Raw genomic sequence first — 18,306 nt, 5'->3', positions numbered from 1 at the left:
TATACGAGTTTCACTTTTTGTATTGAAGAATTGAAATAAATTAACTTTTTGATCATGCTCTAATTTAGTGAGATGCACCTGTACACATATTTTCCGACAATTTGACACTTTTTAGTTATGCAATTCTTGGATCCAATTTTTGGGAAAATTCACCAAAGCCGGTGAATTCAAAGTTCAAAAGATAGGCTCATCTCTAATTTATATGTATACTGCATATACTATATGCAATTGATTGTTGGTGAATAATAAAAGTGGCACTATATTAGTCCAGAATGCAGCTACTTCCATTGTTTTGTAGCCTACAAGTGGTAGGAAACAGGCTCTATGGATGCAGAGACTCTCTGAAGGGTGGGGCATTGAGGAAGTCTTTGAAAGGAGAGGATAGATCAGATTAGCTATTGTTACTGCATTGTGTGGCTCCAGAGGTGGTGCAGCTGCTTCATACACAGAATCTCTTAGGTGAGTGTAAATCTGAACACAAGTTCGGCATGGCAGATAAAAAGGGAAACTTACAGGAATACCCATCTATCATATACCATTTTGTTAAAAAGAAAAAAAAGACAAATTCAGTGTATATTATGTTTTGTTGCTTTTACCTTTAATTGTAAATATTTCTTGCTGATTATATTTTTACTTTTTATTGTACGTGTTAGCTAAAAGCTATGACATGTGAATGCGTGTTCTTCCAGTTATATTGTCTATTGAAAGGACTTTCTCGTTTCCTTGCACTGCTTATATATGATATCATTTTAATATGGATTTAACAGAAAGGTGTGTGTTATTATTTTGGACATAATGTAAAGTTATTGATCACTAGTGGCCAAAATTATTTTAGTAAGGTTTGATGAAATTTCAGAAACGATTGCATCCCATATTTTTGTTTGTCCATGTTGATTGTGATTATCATATAGACAGAAAGTTGTTGGTATTGTTCATACAGATTAACCCTTTCATACCTGCAAGGTGTTGTGGGCCTTAATTTGCATTTGTCACCAGCTTTTACTATACAACTTGCATCCACTATTAAAGGGTTTATGCAGGACTATTTGTTTACGATAGGCCTAAAAACTAAAAGGCAGGTAGTTGATACTTACCCGCCTGTTGTACCCAGCGCCGATCTCTGCTGGCACAGACCGCTCCTGCCCGGGATTCAGTGGCTTCCGCTGACGTCAAGTCTATAGAGCAGCGGCTACTTTTCTGCTCAGCTCTGTTGACGGGATGTGCTTGTCGACATCATGCTGAACTTCGGGGCGTCGGCTGTCCATGAGCATGATGTTGGCAGTCACGTCCTGTCGACAGAGCAGTCAGGAAGAGGAAGAGCTGCTCTGTTGATGACCGCTATGCGTTGGGTAGAACAGGCAAGCAGTTAGCAATTACCCGCCTGTTTTTTGTGTGTTTTTTTTACTATGGGCTTAAAAACTTAGCCCTGGATAAATCCTTTAAATATACAGTATATCTTGGACCAGATGAGATAGGTGTACTAACTTTGAAAATCCATGTCACAATGCCTATATAATCCTGATGGTCCAGCTACATACATTATCTTGGGTCACAAAAACTTTTATAAAATGTATTATTCAATTATTCTGACATAGGTTTTCTAAGTAAATTCAACATCATCAAGGGTAATAGAGGTATATAATAATGTATACTGTTTGTATTGTGAAATCTGGTGACATACTCGCTTTAATGCTTAGTGCAGAATTGTACATTTTATGATGATCAATGATTCATTCCAAATGTGATTTTTAATTTCTTAGATCTATTTTTTAAGTTTTATTCATGGAAAAATAGCCAAAAACATAAAAAAATGAATGTTCCTAATGTTTCTCAAGTTCTGTTGCAAGGCAGTTTTTAAATCAGTAAGATTTAACCCAAAGATGAATCTTCTATTGCCGCTATGCATAGCAATGTCAAATATGCATATATTGTGCAACTTATGAGATCACTATAGCATCATGAACAAGAACTTTACATTTTTAATTGTTTGTCCTTTCTGCAATTTTATATGTAGCTTATGTGCAGAGATGGTATACACTCAGATACAGAATCTCACTCACCAATGTAGAAATTGCAACGCCAAGTTGGAAAAGTAATGGAATTATAAATATCAAAGGATCGATAGACATGTTAATGATATGCAAATGATTAAAATATGGAAACATCTCAATTTATTCAGTATAAGCACCACGCTCTGAAATACACGCACTTACAAGCCTTGGTATTCTATAAATGAGGTTATTAATGGTTGTCTGAGGAATAATCTGCCATGCTAAATGCACTTGGGCCCGCAAATCATCAAGATCTGCTGCTGGCAGCACCTTTTGGAATTGCCGACCAATGACATCCCAGATATGCTCGATGAAAGACAAGTCCGGAAACGCTGCAGGCCATGGTAGTACATTTAGGCCATGCAGGCTGCTCACTCACAGTAGCATAAACAATATGCCGCCTGGTATTTTGTTGAAAAACGGTTACTGGGACACTGTGGAGAAATGTCCGTACCACTGGTTTTTCAAAACAATGCTAGGCCACATGCTGCTCATGCTACTGTGAGCGGCCTGCTTGGCCTAAAAGAACTACCATTGCCTGCAGCGTCTCGGGACTTCTCTCCCATCAAGCACATCTAGGACATCATTAGTTGGCTGTTGCAAAGAGAGGTGCCAGCAACAGATCTTGATTATTTGCATGCTCACATGCATTCAGCATAGCAGAACATTGCTCAGACAACCATCAACCCCTTAAGGATGGCTCGATTTTTAATTTTTGCGTTTTCGTTTTTCTTCCCTTTAACTCACCGGTTTCAAACATCCTGATATTTCCGGTACTGGAAAAAACAGTACTGGAAATATCCGTGTCCGTGTGCACCTGTGTGGCAACCGTGTGCTACCCATGTGCCGCATCAGGAGCACTCGTACTGACGCCTGGGAATCAGCGTACAGTTAGGGCTGTTCCCAAGCGCCGGATGCTGAAAGCTTCCCTCATCATTGTCCCCTGCCAGTACTGTGATCAGCGCGAGCAAAGTACAATGATGAGAGTAGCAGTCTGCTCCTGTTGTGTCCTGGTGTAAAAATAAGAATAAATAAAAAAAATCCTTATACTTACCTGTCCGAAGATGTCCCCTGCTGTAATCCACCTGACGCTCATGCCGAGGAGCCAGGGAGAATGACTTGCTCCAGCAAGCAGGCCCCGGAGCTGCGCTCAGCGAGCGGTTTCCTGTCACTCACTGAGCTCAGCGCAGCTTTGGGCCCGCTCGCTGCAGTAAGTCATTCTCCCCGGCTCCTCGTGAGCATTCAGGTGGATTACAGCGGGTGACATCTTCGGACAGGTGAATATAAGGATTTTCTTATTTTATTCTTATTTTTACACCAGGACAAAGCGGGAGCAGACTACTTCTCTCATCATTGTCTCTTGCTTGCGCTGATCACAGTGCAAGCAGGGGACAATGATGAGGGCAGCGTTCAGCAGCCAGCGCTTGGGAAAAACTAAAATTTTGCAAGGGCAGAAACCATCTGGTGACCCGAGCATTCCTCTCCTTAGCATTTCTCATCCAGACCAGGGGTGAGTGGTCTGTCACCAGTCAGAACTGTCGCCCCAGTGAATAATATCGTAGGGACTCCAAGGCCTACTTAATGGCCAAGCACTCCTTCTCCACTAAGCTATAATTTTTCTTTGCTGGAATAAGTTTCCTGCTCAAGTAGGTGACAGGAGGTTCTTCTCCGTTCACCTCTTGCGACAGAACCGCTCCTAGCCCTACCTCAGAGGCGTCCGTTTGCACGATAAACCCGTTCCTATACTTAGGATTCATAAGGATTGGCTGTCCGCACAGCATCAACTTCATGGACTAACAGGCGTCCTCCGCCTGAGGTTTCCACCGAACCATGACCAACTTCCATCCCTTTAAGACATCGGTCAGGGGTGCAGATTTTCAAGGGCAGTTCCAGCTATCTGTTTGACTATGTCTACCATCTGAAGGAGCTTTGGAGATGGTTCTTCAATGTTACCCGGGCAAAATAAAAAGTTTGGTTAATAGTATTGAACAGTATTTATTGGGATCTGTGCAGAAATTGATCAATCATAGCTGTCACGGCCCTTCAACAAGATGGAAATGTAAATAGAGCCTAAATATGATTAGGTAACCTTGGTAAGAAATCATGTAGCCAATATAGAGAGGAGGGTCTGGCACATGAAAGGTTTTGCAAAAACATACTGTAGGTACTCTCCTTACTGATAATAATGATTCCAGCTCACTGTTGAAATTCACCCGATCCGTTCAGAGCTCGGACATCGGCTCTGCCACAGTCAAAATGTGCAAATAAGGAGGAAAGAAATCCAGCTCAATGAACAGGTTCTTCTTTATTCTAATACAATCCATGCAAAGGTCATCTAGTGAGATGATAGCGAGTGGATTAGCTGTAGCGGAGTGGTATGACCCTCCTTTGTGATGCCAGTTGTTGTTGGGCATTCTGAGTTGGTTAAGAATAAACTAGTACAGTGTTTGCCTTCTGCTACCCTGCACTGTGTTGTCTTTAGTAATCTGTGTGGACTGAATATTGTGGGATCATAGTCTGCTATCCCTGATAATTCTTCCAAGGCTGTGGTACTTACTTTTCCTTCAGAGGAACCATGCAAATAGTGTTTACTCAGTCCCATCAACAATATGTAATATATGCTAATACAATAACGTGAGCCGATGGACAACAGTTGGGTGTATGCTTCTTCTGGTGGGAGTCTGGACATATGTCATAAGCCAGCAAGAAAATGCCCGTGCCTATCCGGGTAATGGGAGGTCCACGTCTGAGCATACCTACCTCCTTTTAATCCTGTAAAATATTTATTTCTGGTATTACTAGCTTGCAACAAAAATCTTGATTGAATTGTCTGCCTGTTAAGGGGTTAAAGGGTTGCTCTACTGCTTTCATAACAAAGACCTGTCATTATGATAGCTCATCAATATCTGATAAGTGGGGGTCCAACATCCAACACCCTTACCAATTCACTGCTCTCAGGGCCAGTGACTGAATGTTAGCAGTTGTGGAGCTGAACTGCACCGTTCTATCAACTGTGTAGTGTTACCGCTGCTGGGTACTGCAGATCTGCCCCTATTTTTTTTTGGGGGGGGGGGGGGGGATGGAATGCAACTATGCAGCAAAAATAACATGAAGCCGTTAGGCACAATAAAAACCTGTTTTATGGAACAAGTTATTTTTGAGTTTACATTTTTTAACATTTTTCCGTCAATATAAACATATAAGGGTTTGATTTTTGCATTATGAGTTGTAAATTTTTGAGTACATATAATTTATGACCTTGTTTTACTTTTCATTTTTTGGAGGTAAAAGGAAGCAAATCCACGCATTCTTTTTATGTCCTCTTTTAACTGACAAGCAACCTAATAGGTCGGGGACAGAAGAAGTTAATTCTTCAAGCTATATCATAACTCGTGTCACCTGTGTTCTGCCCCTCTGAACTTAACAAGTGACATTGTAATCCCTACGGATCTAGTTACCTGAGCGTCATAAAGGAAAATAATGCTCAAAGCAACAGTGAAACATAGAAGTCATATAATATTATCTCAGTCAGTGCAGAGAAAATAGAACCAAGAAATTTGTAGGAATAACGTATTTTTAAACCAGCGACACAAGTGCATTTTAATTATTGATATAATTTACCTAAATGATAGGACAGGACCTCTGTGCAAAAGCTCAAGATGGTAGACAGTATAGATGCACATCTCAAAAAAACCCTTTAGTGGTGTGATAAAATTATTATTTACAACCATAAGATCATATTAAAATGCGACAAACCCCCTTTCTTTTCTTTGTTTTGTTTTTTTCATAATCATATTCCAAGAGCCATAACATTTTTACTTTTCTGTCAATGAAGCTGTGTGAGTGGTTGTTTTTAATGCTATCATTTTGGGTAGTTAGAGAGGACCTGTTATATGTCCAAAAAAATGAGGTTGTTGCATTGCCAAATTCCCAACCCTGGCAGTCACTTATACCTTGACTTTTGCTCAGAGACACAGTTTTTAAGTCCATGTACACATGGTGATGCGCATGTATGTTAATTAACAATAAGTATATGCTGCAGATTTACATTCATCACTTTGAATTAAGGGGTTAACCTACATATTATGTACAGGGCAGTGAGGCTTAAATTAAAGATTTCTTAGGGACGACTGATTATTAGTCTTATTAGGGTAATTACTTTGTTCCAGTAGAAATCAATTTTTAGGCATATGTGTTTCACTGAATCACCGCATAACAATCTGCAGCTGCATCCCCCTCCTACCTTTATTTTATTTGGTGTCTTGAAATTAGAGGTCATTTTATGGTGACGTCAGTTTTTATCAGAAACTGCAGACTGTAAGCTGCTCCTAGGTGAAGATGATGCTACTTTCCTGTATACTGATGTATGAAACAAAAATATACATTATTTCAATGTATCTGGTATATGTATCTTTCATGTCCTTATATGCCTGTGAGTTGCATGTTATCAATTCCCTAGAAATAAGAGAAAGGATAACACATTGAGGATCTTATTGAAAAACAGAAGCTATGTCCCTATGTGAACTATGTAAAGGGAGCCTATCAGCAACACTAACCTTGCACAAGCAAAGTTAATGAAAGACAGGGTTAACTATACTCACATTATTATTATTATTTATTATTACAGTGCCATTTATTCCATGACGCTTTACATGTGAAAAATATATATAACACTTTACAGAATAGTAGATGGTCTTCTATTATTATTGTAATATGTCTTACACTGTATTAATATTTAATATGTATTTTCATTTTGGGGCAAAAACTGATTTAAAGAGAACCTGACAGCTGATACACAGGCAGCATGTATCAGACACTGGCTGTATGATCTCAGCCAGTATGTTTTAAACATACACTGCTCAAAAAAATAAAGGGAACACTTAAACAACAGAATATAACTCCAAGTAAATCAAACTTCTGTGAAATCAAACTGTCCACTTAGGAAGCAACACTGATTTACAATCAATTTCACATGCTGTTGTGCAAATGGAATAGACAATAGATGGAAATTATTGGCAATTATCAAGTCACACTCAAAGGAGTGGTTCTGCAGGTGGGGACCACAGACCACATCTCAGTACCAATGCTTTCTGGCTGATGTTTTGGTCACTTTTGAATGTTGGTTGTGCTTTCACACTCGTGGTAGCATGAGACGGACTCTACAACCCACAAAAGTTGCTCAGGTAGTGCAGCTCATCCAGGATGGCACATCAATGCGAGCTGTGGCAAGAAGGTTTGCTGTGTCTGTCAGCGTAGTGTCCAGAGGCTGGAGGTGCTACCAGGAGACAGGCCAGTACTCCAGGAGACGTGGAGGGGGCCGTAGGAGGGCAACAACTCAGCAGCAGGACTGCTATCTCCGCCTTTGTGCAAGGAGGAACAGGAGGAGCACTGCCAGAGCCCTGCAAAATGACCTCCAGCATGTCACAAATGTTCATGTGTCTGCACAAACGTTTAGAAACCGACTCCATGAGGGTGGTATGAGGGCCCAACGTCCACAAATGGGGTTGTGCTCACAGCCCTACACCGTGCAGGACGCTTGGCATTTGCCACAGAACACCAGGATTGGCAAAGTCGCCACTGGCGCCCTGTGCTCTTCACAGATGAAAGCAGGTTCACACTGAGCACATGTGACAGAGTCTGGAGACACCGTGGAGAGCGATCTGCTGCCTGCAACATCCTTCAGCATGACCGGTTTGGCAGTGAGTCAGTAATGGTGTGGAGTGGCATTTCTTTGGAGGGCCGCACAGCCCTCCATGTGCTCGCCAGAGGTAGCCTGACTGCCATTAGGTACAGAGATGAGATCCTCAGACCCCTTGTGAGACCATATGCTGGTGCGGTTGGCCTTGGGTTCCTCCTATGCAGGACAATGCCAGACCTCATGTGGCTGGAGTGTGTCAGCAGTTCAGCAAGATGAAGGCATCGAAGCTATGGACTGGCCCGCCCGTTCCCCAGACCTGAATCAGATTCAGCACATCTGGGACATCATGTCTCGCTCCATCCACCAACGTTGCACCACAGACTGTCCAGGAGTTGGCGGATGCTTTAGTCCAGGTTTGGGAGGAGATCCCACAGGAGACCATCAGCAACCTCATCAGCAGCATGTCCGGGCATTGTAGGGAGGTCATACAGGCATGTGGAGGCCACACACAATACTGAGCCTCATTTTGACTTGTTTTAAGGACATTACATCAAAGTTGGATCAGCCTGTAGTGTGTTTTTCCACTTTAATTTTGGGGGTGATTCCAAATCCAGGCCTCCATTGGTTAATAAATTTGATTTCCATTGATGATTTTTGTGTGATTTTGTCGTCAGCACATTCAACTTTGTACAGAACAAAGTATTCAATGAGAATATTTCATTCATTCAGATCTAGGATGTGTTATTTGAGTGTTCCCTTTATTTTTTTTAGCAGTGTACTTTAAAAGCTTTTGAGAAAAGGTAGGTATCTCAATCACCATAGGTGCTGGCGAGACATATTTCTTTCCTTTTTGTCCTATTTATTAGATTATTTTCATTCTAAAATATAGAAAAATACAATTGTATCATAAAAATACAATAAAGCCTGTAATATAAAATAAATAATACAATAATACTGCATTTGGGGACATAAAAAAGACAACATATCTTCTCCTCCACAGTTGTCAGCTTCCGAATAAGTAATAAGCAGGTTAACACATATATTCCCATCCAGACACAACATCCTGCTATTCACCTCTAGACTACAATTTAATCTTTTCACAGAGGTATAAGATGCCTGAAGGCGCTGCATTGCATAACAGTTTGAGAAGCTTTACTAATGTGCTCGGCATTCAGAAGCTCGGAGGTTCAGTGTATACAGACTTGTTAGCAATTAGTTACCGTAATCACTAGCTTTAGAAAATCACATCTTTCTAATCTTAGAACAAGAGAGTAGCAGTTACACATGTGCCCATACACGCTAACAACTGTTTGGCCAACAGATATCCCTTACGACTTTCCCATAGACATGAACGCATAGCGCATTCAAGTTTGCATATGTTTCCATTATTGAGAAAAAAAATGTGCTGCCATACAGCTCTTATCTATTGTGATAACAAAGGATTGGTAAAATTTAAGTCCAACATACCTGATCTTTCTTGCCTCCGATATCTGCCTTTGGGGTAAAATCCAGATAAACCCATACACATGGAATAGTCATCAGGTTCAACCTACTTACCTCTAATGTCTATGGCCACCTTTAGGCCTTTGCTACACATTGGGTAACAGGGCCTAAGATTTATTTTTTTTACCACTGCTACATTGCACAGGTGAATGGGTTGCAATCCCTAGGGGATTGCGACAAGCAAGACGCAAAAAATCTGACTGGGTCCGACATCTTGTAACTTGCTTGTAGCGGTCCCAATACCCAAGGGGACACAAAGTGACTCCATTCACTTGCATTACTCCGCAATGTAGCAGCAATTTATAGTGATCTTTGGCCGCGTGACCTGTGGTGTGAACAAAGTAACCAGGTAGCCCCACCCTTAAGATCTTTCTTCATCTACACATTCTAGGTCTGTACCACATCCATCTATACCATGCTTGAAAAGTTTGGAGGACGTTTTATGATAAGAATCTTGCACAATCTTCATTTGAAGCTAGATCCCTGTTATTATGTTCAGTAGGATCCTAGTTAAGTGTGATAGTTTAAAGTTGGGACAAGGCATTTTGTTACCCAAAGAAGATAATGTATCACTTCAAATAGTAGTGATTAGTTCACTGCTAATTAACGTGATAGTGAGAGCATTTCCAAGCACATTAACTCATCTGGTTTTACCAAAACAAGACATCTAAAAAATAGACCCAGACCAGGCCTTTAAATTAATTCAAATCCTCAGACCAAACCCCTAAACAAATGAAAACCCTGAAGCAGATCCCCTAAAATAATCCAACCCAAGGCCAGCCCCCCAAAAAATACAGACCCCAGATATGCTTCCTAAGTAGAGACCTTGTAAGAGAACCACTAAACCAAAACATACCTCAGACACTTATACACCGACTTACTCACCCTCTGCGCTCCTGTGAAGCCTTGTAGTTCCACCCTTGGCTTTAGAACCTTTGAGCCATATTTGACCATAGCTATGAGGATCTTTTAGTGTAACGGGTTGCGCACTCTTTTGTTCCTTCAGGGATCATTGCACATCACAGTTTTGTTGTGGTTTTGCTGCAATTCATGGCATAACTAATACAAATTACCAATATGCATCAAATCGATGAAGTTTTTTTGTGGTCAATGTGAAGCATTTGCTAAATATTTATAGTCTGACAATGATGTTCAGTACCGGTCAAACGTTTGGACACACTGCTTCTGTCCCACATCCAACCATACCATGCATGAAAAGTCAACGTTTACTGATTTAAATGTTGCAATATCTTCAGACATTTGCAGCTCCCAATTACTACCTATGTTAAATAATATTCTAGTCGTCAATAGTAATGAGCTAGTGTGCTCGTTTAACCCTTTAAACGAGCATGCTCGGGTGCTCGCTGAGTATTTGCAGTGTGCTCGGCATATAGGTTTGATCTGCCGTGGCTGCATGTGTCGCGGCTGTTAAGACAGCTGCAACTCATGCAGGGATTGCCTAAGAAACAGACTATCCCTGCATGTGTTGCAGCTGTCTAACAGCTGCGACACATGCAACCATGGCGTCACTAACATAGATGCCGAGCACGCTGCCAATACTTGGCGAGCACCAGAGCATGCTCGTTTAAAGGGTTAAGCGAGCACGCTCGCTCATCACTAGTAGTCAAGTGTAACAACTTGGTCGAAAAACTTTCTGAAGGAAGGCAATTCCAAAGAAGAACTCTTGACAACACATACCTGTTCCTTGGAAATGAGTCCAAGTGACTTACTAATGAAGCTGTTTGCGGGAATGTCAAGCTGTCATCAGAGATGGCCACGTTCACACGTTCAGTATTTGGTCAGTATTTTACATAAGTATTTGTAAGCTAAAACCAGGAGTGGGTGATAAATACAGAAGTGGTGACTTGTTTCTATTATACTTTTCCTCTGATTGTTCCACTCCTGATTTTGGCTTACAGATACTGAGGTAAAATACTGACCAAATACTGAATGTGTGAACATGGCCTAAATCAGAGTAAAAAAGAGGGGAATTTGAGGAAGGTTTAAGACATATTTTGTTTTTTTCCGAAATGTTTCTTTACCCTTTGTTTCCAAATGTGTTACTTTGTGGTTTTGCTTCTTTCAGTCTGAATCTACAATGTGCACATTTCAATAAGAACAAATAAAACTATTGTGTGAACAGAAGTATGGACTACATTTAAATGGAAGGGGATTAACCCCCTCCACACAAATGGACATTACTGTAGGTCCACAAGTAGTTTAGCGCAATCCAGGGAACCATTAAATCTCAGCAAGTGCTGGCTGTAATACACAGCCGAGCTCCTGCTGCATTTGCTGGGAATGGAGCTAGTTCTGATCCCAGCACTTTATCACATCATATTGTGCAGGACTTTGATATTGTGGGAATTATTGTTAGGTGGGGGGGGGGACCAACTCCTGGCAACCCCCCCAATTAGTTGGTTACAGCTCCCACAGCAGCAAGATGGCGTACAGTGTACTGAGCCAGAAAAACAAAGCTCTGTAAAGTATGTAATGGCCGTACTCTGGTCCTGCAGCTCAGCTCCTATTCACTTCACTGCAGGCAGCATATAAAGCACAACATAATCATGACATAACACTATAATGGTACATAATAATATGACTCGCCCCCAGGGCCGTGGGGTACTCGGCAGCTGGGCCTCTGGTTGCCGGTATAGGGGAATATCACGGTGGCTGGCCCGGTCCGTGACTCAGGGCGGTCAGTGCAAAAAGGGGATATTTATAGGGGGATTTGTCGTGACGCCACCTGTGGTGTCTGGTGAGGATCACCAGCGCTGCGACAGTCCTCTGAGGCAGGTGTTAGGGCAGCTTGAGATGGAACGGCTCCCCACAGGTGGAGCAGGCCTCAGGGCAGTGGAAACGATGCAGGTTGCGCTGGTCGTTGTGGTGCAGGGGGAGCAATGGCACAGCAGAAGTAACGGACAGAGCCAGGGGAAATGACGGACACGCACACAGGGGTTTCGCTTCAGTACCTTTACTGGTGGATCACTGGTACGGTCCAGGGTACCGGCTGGTAAGGGTGCACTTCAGGACTCTCTCCCCAGTGAGCGGGTATAAGGCCTCCTGCCTTCTTCCTATGCTTCTGACCTGCCTGGAGCTAGGCCTGGCTTCTATGCTAGATCTCTCCTTCACCTGCTGACTTGGTAGTAGGACTTTCTTTTGGCAATCACTCTCCCTGGACGCTGGGGTCTTCGTGATTCCTAGTCCTGTATATGAGTTCAGCTTGGTCGACCTGGGACCTGTAGTTCTCCAGGGGTTCCGGTTGTTCCTACTGGGCATAAAGGACCCTGTAGGCGCAGACCCGGTGTCCGGCTTGTATTCTGGGGTGAGCCTATGATGCTCCTCTGCCCTCATAACTCCTCTCACTCTTCTCCTTGCCTCCGGCCCCACTCGGGGCCCTCAACTCAGGCTTCAGCATGTTCTGCAGGCCTCAACTTGCCTCAGCACAGCAGCCAGCGTGCTGCTACATCCTGAGCACACTCTCTGACCAACTGCCTAACTCCACCCTCCAGTTTATATATGTCCCTAACGGGCTCCCTCTGGTGGTATGAGGTGGTAGGTGGAGGTGTATAAATGTAGTGAGGGCCTCTTGTGGAGAAGTCAATCCATGCACCCTTCTGGGTTCTGTGGCACCAATGCGCAGCAGGGCGCCACATTCCCCCCTAGTAAAACTCAGTACTCCAGGACAGAAGCATTTTTCAAAAACAGGTTAAACAATAACTCTTCCCTTTATAGGAGGCACATCTCTTGAACATTACAGGTAACATTATAATACAACAAATATATAAAAATAATATAAAGCATCCTCAGAGTTTCTCAAATCAGTTCCAGTGAGATCCCAACAGGGTGTCCCTCTCACTGGCTAAAGTGCAAAGGTAGCTTGAGGGACCTGTCCGTAAACCCTCCATGTAGGCCCTGGGCGTGGCTGCAGGGCATAGGTGATCCTGGTGCTGGACCACGTCTTCCGCCACGCCAAACAGGTTTTTGTTCTGAGGTCATCTTATATAAAATCAATAAGGGCACTTTACGAAGTGCAAATTATTCACAGGGACAGTCTTTGGGTTGCTCACAGTCCTCAGCCTACAAGTCTTTATACCCTTACGGGTAACTAAATGCACGAATGTTACTTTTTCAGTTCACATAAGTAAATGACAGTAGGCAATACCCAACTGGGTAACTATTTACAGTACCTTTCAGCAGTTCAATAATGGTGCTCCCTCCGGGGAAGCACCTGTCCACAATAGGCTGGCCCAGCCGGGTCATCAGCTCTAGATGGCGAGGGTTTGCTCTCCTCCACCACCCTGTGGACTTTCAGGGCATACCGGCCCATTTCACCTCTATGCCTGGTGTAGGTAACGTAGTCACCAGGGTAGAGATTCCGGTCGGGAGCGTTAACCGGTGCTCCGGCGTTCTGCTGGTCGTCGGCCATTGTTGCGCCCCACTAGTGAACCGGAGCCTACCTTGTTCACTTTTTTACCAGGTAGGCCGCAGCTCCGCGGGCGACGGTCTTCTTCCAGGACCTTGCGTCACTCGCGTCTGACGTCAGAGCGTCCTCTGGCTCCTTCCAGGACCTGACGCTTCCTGGTTCGACGTCAGGGGCGGGGCGTGTCCTCAACTTCGCGCGCTTCCAGCAGTTACGCCTCTCCGATTCCCGCGGTTACGCCCCTCTTCTTCCCGCGCAGCGACAGGAAGATGGCGGACAATGGCGGGAAATCTCGGGAATGGTGGGAAAACTTCACCACAGTGAGTACTACAGTCTTTTAAGGCGCACAGTACCCGGTGGCAACGGGCATGGAATCCTGTTCGTGACGCCAGAAGCTGACTCGCCCCCAGGGCCGTGGGGTACTCGGCAGCCGGGCCTCTGGTTGCCGGTATAGGGGAATATCACGGTGGCTGGCCCGGTCCGTGACCCAGGGTGGTCAGTGCAAAAAGGGGATATTTATAGGAGGATTTGTCGTGACGCCACCTGTGGTGTCTGGTGAGGATCACCAGCGCTGCGACAGTCCTCTGAGGCAGGTGTTAGGGCAGCTTGAGATGGAACGGCTCCCCACAGGTGGAGCAGGCCTCAGGGCAGTGGAAACGATGCAGGTTGCGCTGGGCGTTGTGGTGCAGGGGCAGCGATGGCACAGCAGAAGTAACGGACAGAGACAGGGGAAATGACGGACACGCACACAGGGGTTTCGCTTCAGTACCTTTACAGGTGGATCACTGATACAGTCCAGGGCACCAGCTGGTAAGGGTGCACTTCAGGACTCTCTCCCCAGTGAGCGGGTATAAGGCCTCCTAGTCCGTGTGTTCTTCCTAAGCTTCTGACCTGCCTGGAGGTAGGCCTGGCTTCTATTCTAGATCTCTCCTTCACCTGCTGACTTGGTAGTAGGACTTTCTTTTGGCAATCACTCTCCCTGGACGCTGGGGCCTTCGTGATTCCTAGTCCTGTATATGAATTCAGCTTGGTCGACCTGGGACCTGTAGTTCTCCAGGGGTTCCAGTTGTTCCTACTGGGCATAAAGGACCCTGTAGGCGCGGACCCGGTATCCAGCTTGTATTCTGGGGTGAGCCTATGATGCTCCTTTGCCCCCATAACTCCTCTCACTCTTCTCCTTGCCTCCGGCCCCACTCGGGGCCCTCAACTCAGGCTTCAGCATGTGCTGCAGGCCTCAACTTGCCTCAGCACAGCAGCCAGCGTGCTGCTACATCCTGAGCGCACTCTAAACTCTCTGACCAACTAACTGGCTGCCTAACTCCACCCTCCGGTTTATATATGTCCCTAACGGGCTCCCTCTGGTGGTATGAGGTGGTAGGTGGTGGTGTATGAATGTAGTGAGGGCCTCTTGTGGAGAAGTCCATTCATGCACCCTTCTTGGTTCTGTGGCACCAATGCGCAGCAGGGCGCCACAAATACGTGACATAACACTATAATCATACATAATTAGCATCATATGATATTTGCTGCATAATTGCATCAATTAGGTAACTATGAGGTATATGCAGCTCAGTGGGGTAAATGGTCATCAGTTGCAGCCAACAAAGGATATAGGGGTCCAGTATAACAGTGGAGGCCATATAACGTTAAACACCATTTTTTTTAAAGTGTGGTAGACTGTTTTTATTAAAGGAGGTATTCTAGTATCACATCATTGATGGCTATTCTTAGGATAGGCTATCAACATCAGATGAGCTGAGGCCCATCTCTTGGCACCCCACCAATCCGCTGTTGGAGAAGCTGGAACATTTTCCTGATGGCTATGACCTCTGTGTCACTGCTCCGTCTTTCTGTACACTTACCAGTGGTCATGCTGGGTAATGGCATTATCCAATTCATCACTTCCATCCTCTATGTACGACCACATAGCACATGTTCTGGTTTAGAAATGTTTTATACATGTTTTATTTTTACTGATGATACCATTTACAAGAAATTGTGGAAATATGTGTTTTGTTCTAATGCCAGGTTCCCTGGTTTAGCTGAATATCTTACTACGTAAAGAGCTTACTGTTGAAGTGCGTCCGATTTACTCTGGGTCTGCCATTACCAACACAACTTCTACTGATCTGTTCTTTTCTGATTACCGTATATACTCGAGTATAAGCCGACTTTTTCAGCACATTTTTTGTGTTGAAAAAGCCCCACTCAGCTTATACTCGAGTATATACATTCCGGTGGTGGATAGTGGTGGGGGGAAGTTGTTGCGGCGGAGTGGGGCACACGCAGTAGCTGGCTGCTGCAGCTACCACGTATGCCCACTGCTAAATTTAGATGAATATTCACTCTTCTCCACACCCATGGGAGTGGAGAGGAGTGAATATTCATTTTCTTTAGTAGCGGGCACGGAGCATCGCTGAGCTGGAGCTGCGGCACTGCTGACAGTGTGTGCCCGCTATTAAAAAATATGGATATTCACTCCTCTCCACGCCCCTAGTCCCGTCGTGGAGAGAAGTGAATATCCCTGCAGCTCACCTCAGCATCTGAGGGCACATGGCAGTGATGTCATGCGCTGCTCAGATGCTGACATGAGCTGCTGGCAGAACACGATGCAGTGCTGGAGCAGAGCAGAGGGGAGGAAGGAAGGTGAGAAGAAGTGTTTCTTTTTTTTCATGTGTGTAGTGATGGAGGGCATGTATACCAGGATAGGGGGGCCATACACATCAGGATTGAGGATGAGGGGGCTATGCATACAAGGATGGGGGCCATTCTTGCCAGTATGGGGAGCATGCATACCAGGATTGGGGATGAGGGGGGCCATGCATACCAGGATTGGGGATGAGGGGTGCCATATATTTCAGGATTGGGGATTAGGGGGCTATGCATACAAGGATGGGGGCTATTATTACCAGGATGGGGAGCATGCATACCAGGATTGGGGATGAGGGGGCCATGCATACCAGGATTTGCGATGCGGGGGGGGCATGCATACCAGGATTGAGGATGAGGGGTGCCATACATACCAGGATGAGGGGGCTATGCATACCAGGATTGGGAATGAGGTGGCCATACATACCAGGATTGGGGGTGAGTGAGCAATGCGTACCAGGATGGGGAAATTTACCAGTAGCTGCTGCTTATCCTCGAGTTTTCCCAGTTTTTTGTGGTAAAATTAGGTGCCTCGGCTTATACTCAAGCTGGCTTATACCTTATACGTGAGTATATACGGTAACTCAAAACTTAATTCTACAACACAGAATCAACCTGCTCATGAAATACGTATTTAAATGCGAGGAATCCAGAAATATAATTAGGGTTTTTTTTAAATTGGAAGTGATTCCAGAAATCTGAAGTTTTATTAAGGGATTTCCATCATACAATAATGCATGTGCTAGAAATCTAAGCGGCCAAATTGATTCTTTAGCATACAAATTTTTTTTCAATTTGCGTGTGGCCAGGGTGCTTTATATATTATACACTGCACCTATTTGCCCTTGTTTTTATTAAAACCGGAGCAAATAAACACTTCCGTAATGCCATTTACTCATTCATTAATTATGACAACTTTGTTGTTTATCATGTAAAAAGAATGAAAGTAAATAGACATGGGTAATTTGAGTTAGTTTTTATTATGTAGAGCATACTTTTCTAGCTTCCGAAACTTATTTGTTTCGGAACTCGGCCTGCTAGTTATTTCAATAAGTGCGTATGCGAAAAAAACAAAGCGGACCTGCAGGGACGATATCACCCGGTGTCACCATGATGTGTTTTTAATTTACAAACAAGGTAAGCGTGCCTTGTTCCAACCGAGCATCCTTTGTGTCCCTCAGGTGCCATTATTACTGTGTGCTTTGCCAACCTGTCGTCACCATGACAATGTCACTAGGATCATAGGCTGCTACTGGAAAAACAAGGGATGGCATCCACTGGGAAATCTCCCTACAGTGATTACATAGATTTGTTTGTCTTTCAGCTACTGGAAATTGTGAAATAGGTCTGTTTACATGTTACATTTTCATACAGTAGCAAAAAAGTATATTTTCCCCAAAAAAATCACCAGTATATATGAATACTAGTGTTCTGTTAGATTTCCTATTGATTTATTTTTTGCTTATTTGTGTGTGAAAAAGTCCAGTGTCATTACAAATCCCAACAAAGGTGTAACCCAGCTAGCCCAAACTCCTGCATAGCAAAAAAATTACTAAAAAAATGCTAATTTTCCATTTGCCGACTGCTGAATAAAGTTGTGTATTCTTGACTTAAAGGGGGACGGTACTTATTAAAAATAACTGAGCATCTTTTATTCGTATACACTACATGTACAAAATTATTTGAAAACACCTCTTAGGGTATGTTCACAATGAGTTTTTTTCAGGACTTTTTGAAGCAGATAACTGGAGAAAGCCATGAGAAGTTGACAAACCATGAGTTTTCTTTGGAGAGTTGGAAAGCTTCTGCTCTAAAAACGCCTTAAAAAAACTCAATGTGAATATACCCTCTGGGTAAGCAGAAACACAGAGGATTTTATGAGGCATTCAAAAACGAAAAAAATTTAAGTGGATTTTAAGCTGTTTCACAAAACTCTCCTTCTTTGGGGAGTATTTGGAGTTTTTCTTTTCCTGAAGCTGTTTTGAAAAGTTTTTGAAGCACCTTGGAAGAATTTTTGTTTCTGAAGCCGTTTTTACTACTAA

The 18,306-nt window shown here is 43.7% G+C and overlaps 1 protein-coding gene across 1 annotated transcript in view; it reads left to right on the top strand.

The window, feature by feature from the left end:
- The first annotated feature begins 373 nt into the window (after positions 1-373).
- LOC141252837 (uncharacterized) overlaps positions 374-18,306 on the top strand; it is a 165,931-nt gene continuing 147,998 nt past the window's right edge. Inside the window, exon 1 of the mRNA XM_073670595.1 lies at positions 374-459. The gene's annotated coding sequence lies outside the window, so the exon portion shown is untranslated. The remainder of the gene's footprint in view (positions 460-18,306) is intronic.

The sequence above is a fragment of the Phyllobates terribilis genome, unplaced genomic scaffold (genome assembly GCF_046119375.1).
Source record: "Phyllobates terribilis strain yellow unplaced genomic scaffold, ASM4611937v1 Scaffold_2__4_contigs__length_985480577, whole genome shotgun sequence".
NCBI classification, from domain to species: Eukaryota; Metazoa; Chordata; class Amphibia; order Anura; family Dendrobatidae; genus Phyllobates; species Phyllobates terribilis.
Note: the sequence above shows the minus strand (reverse complement) of the source record. Positions and strands in the feature narration are given on the sequence as shown.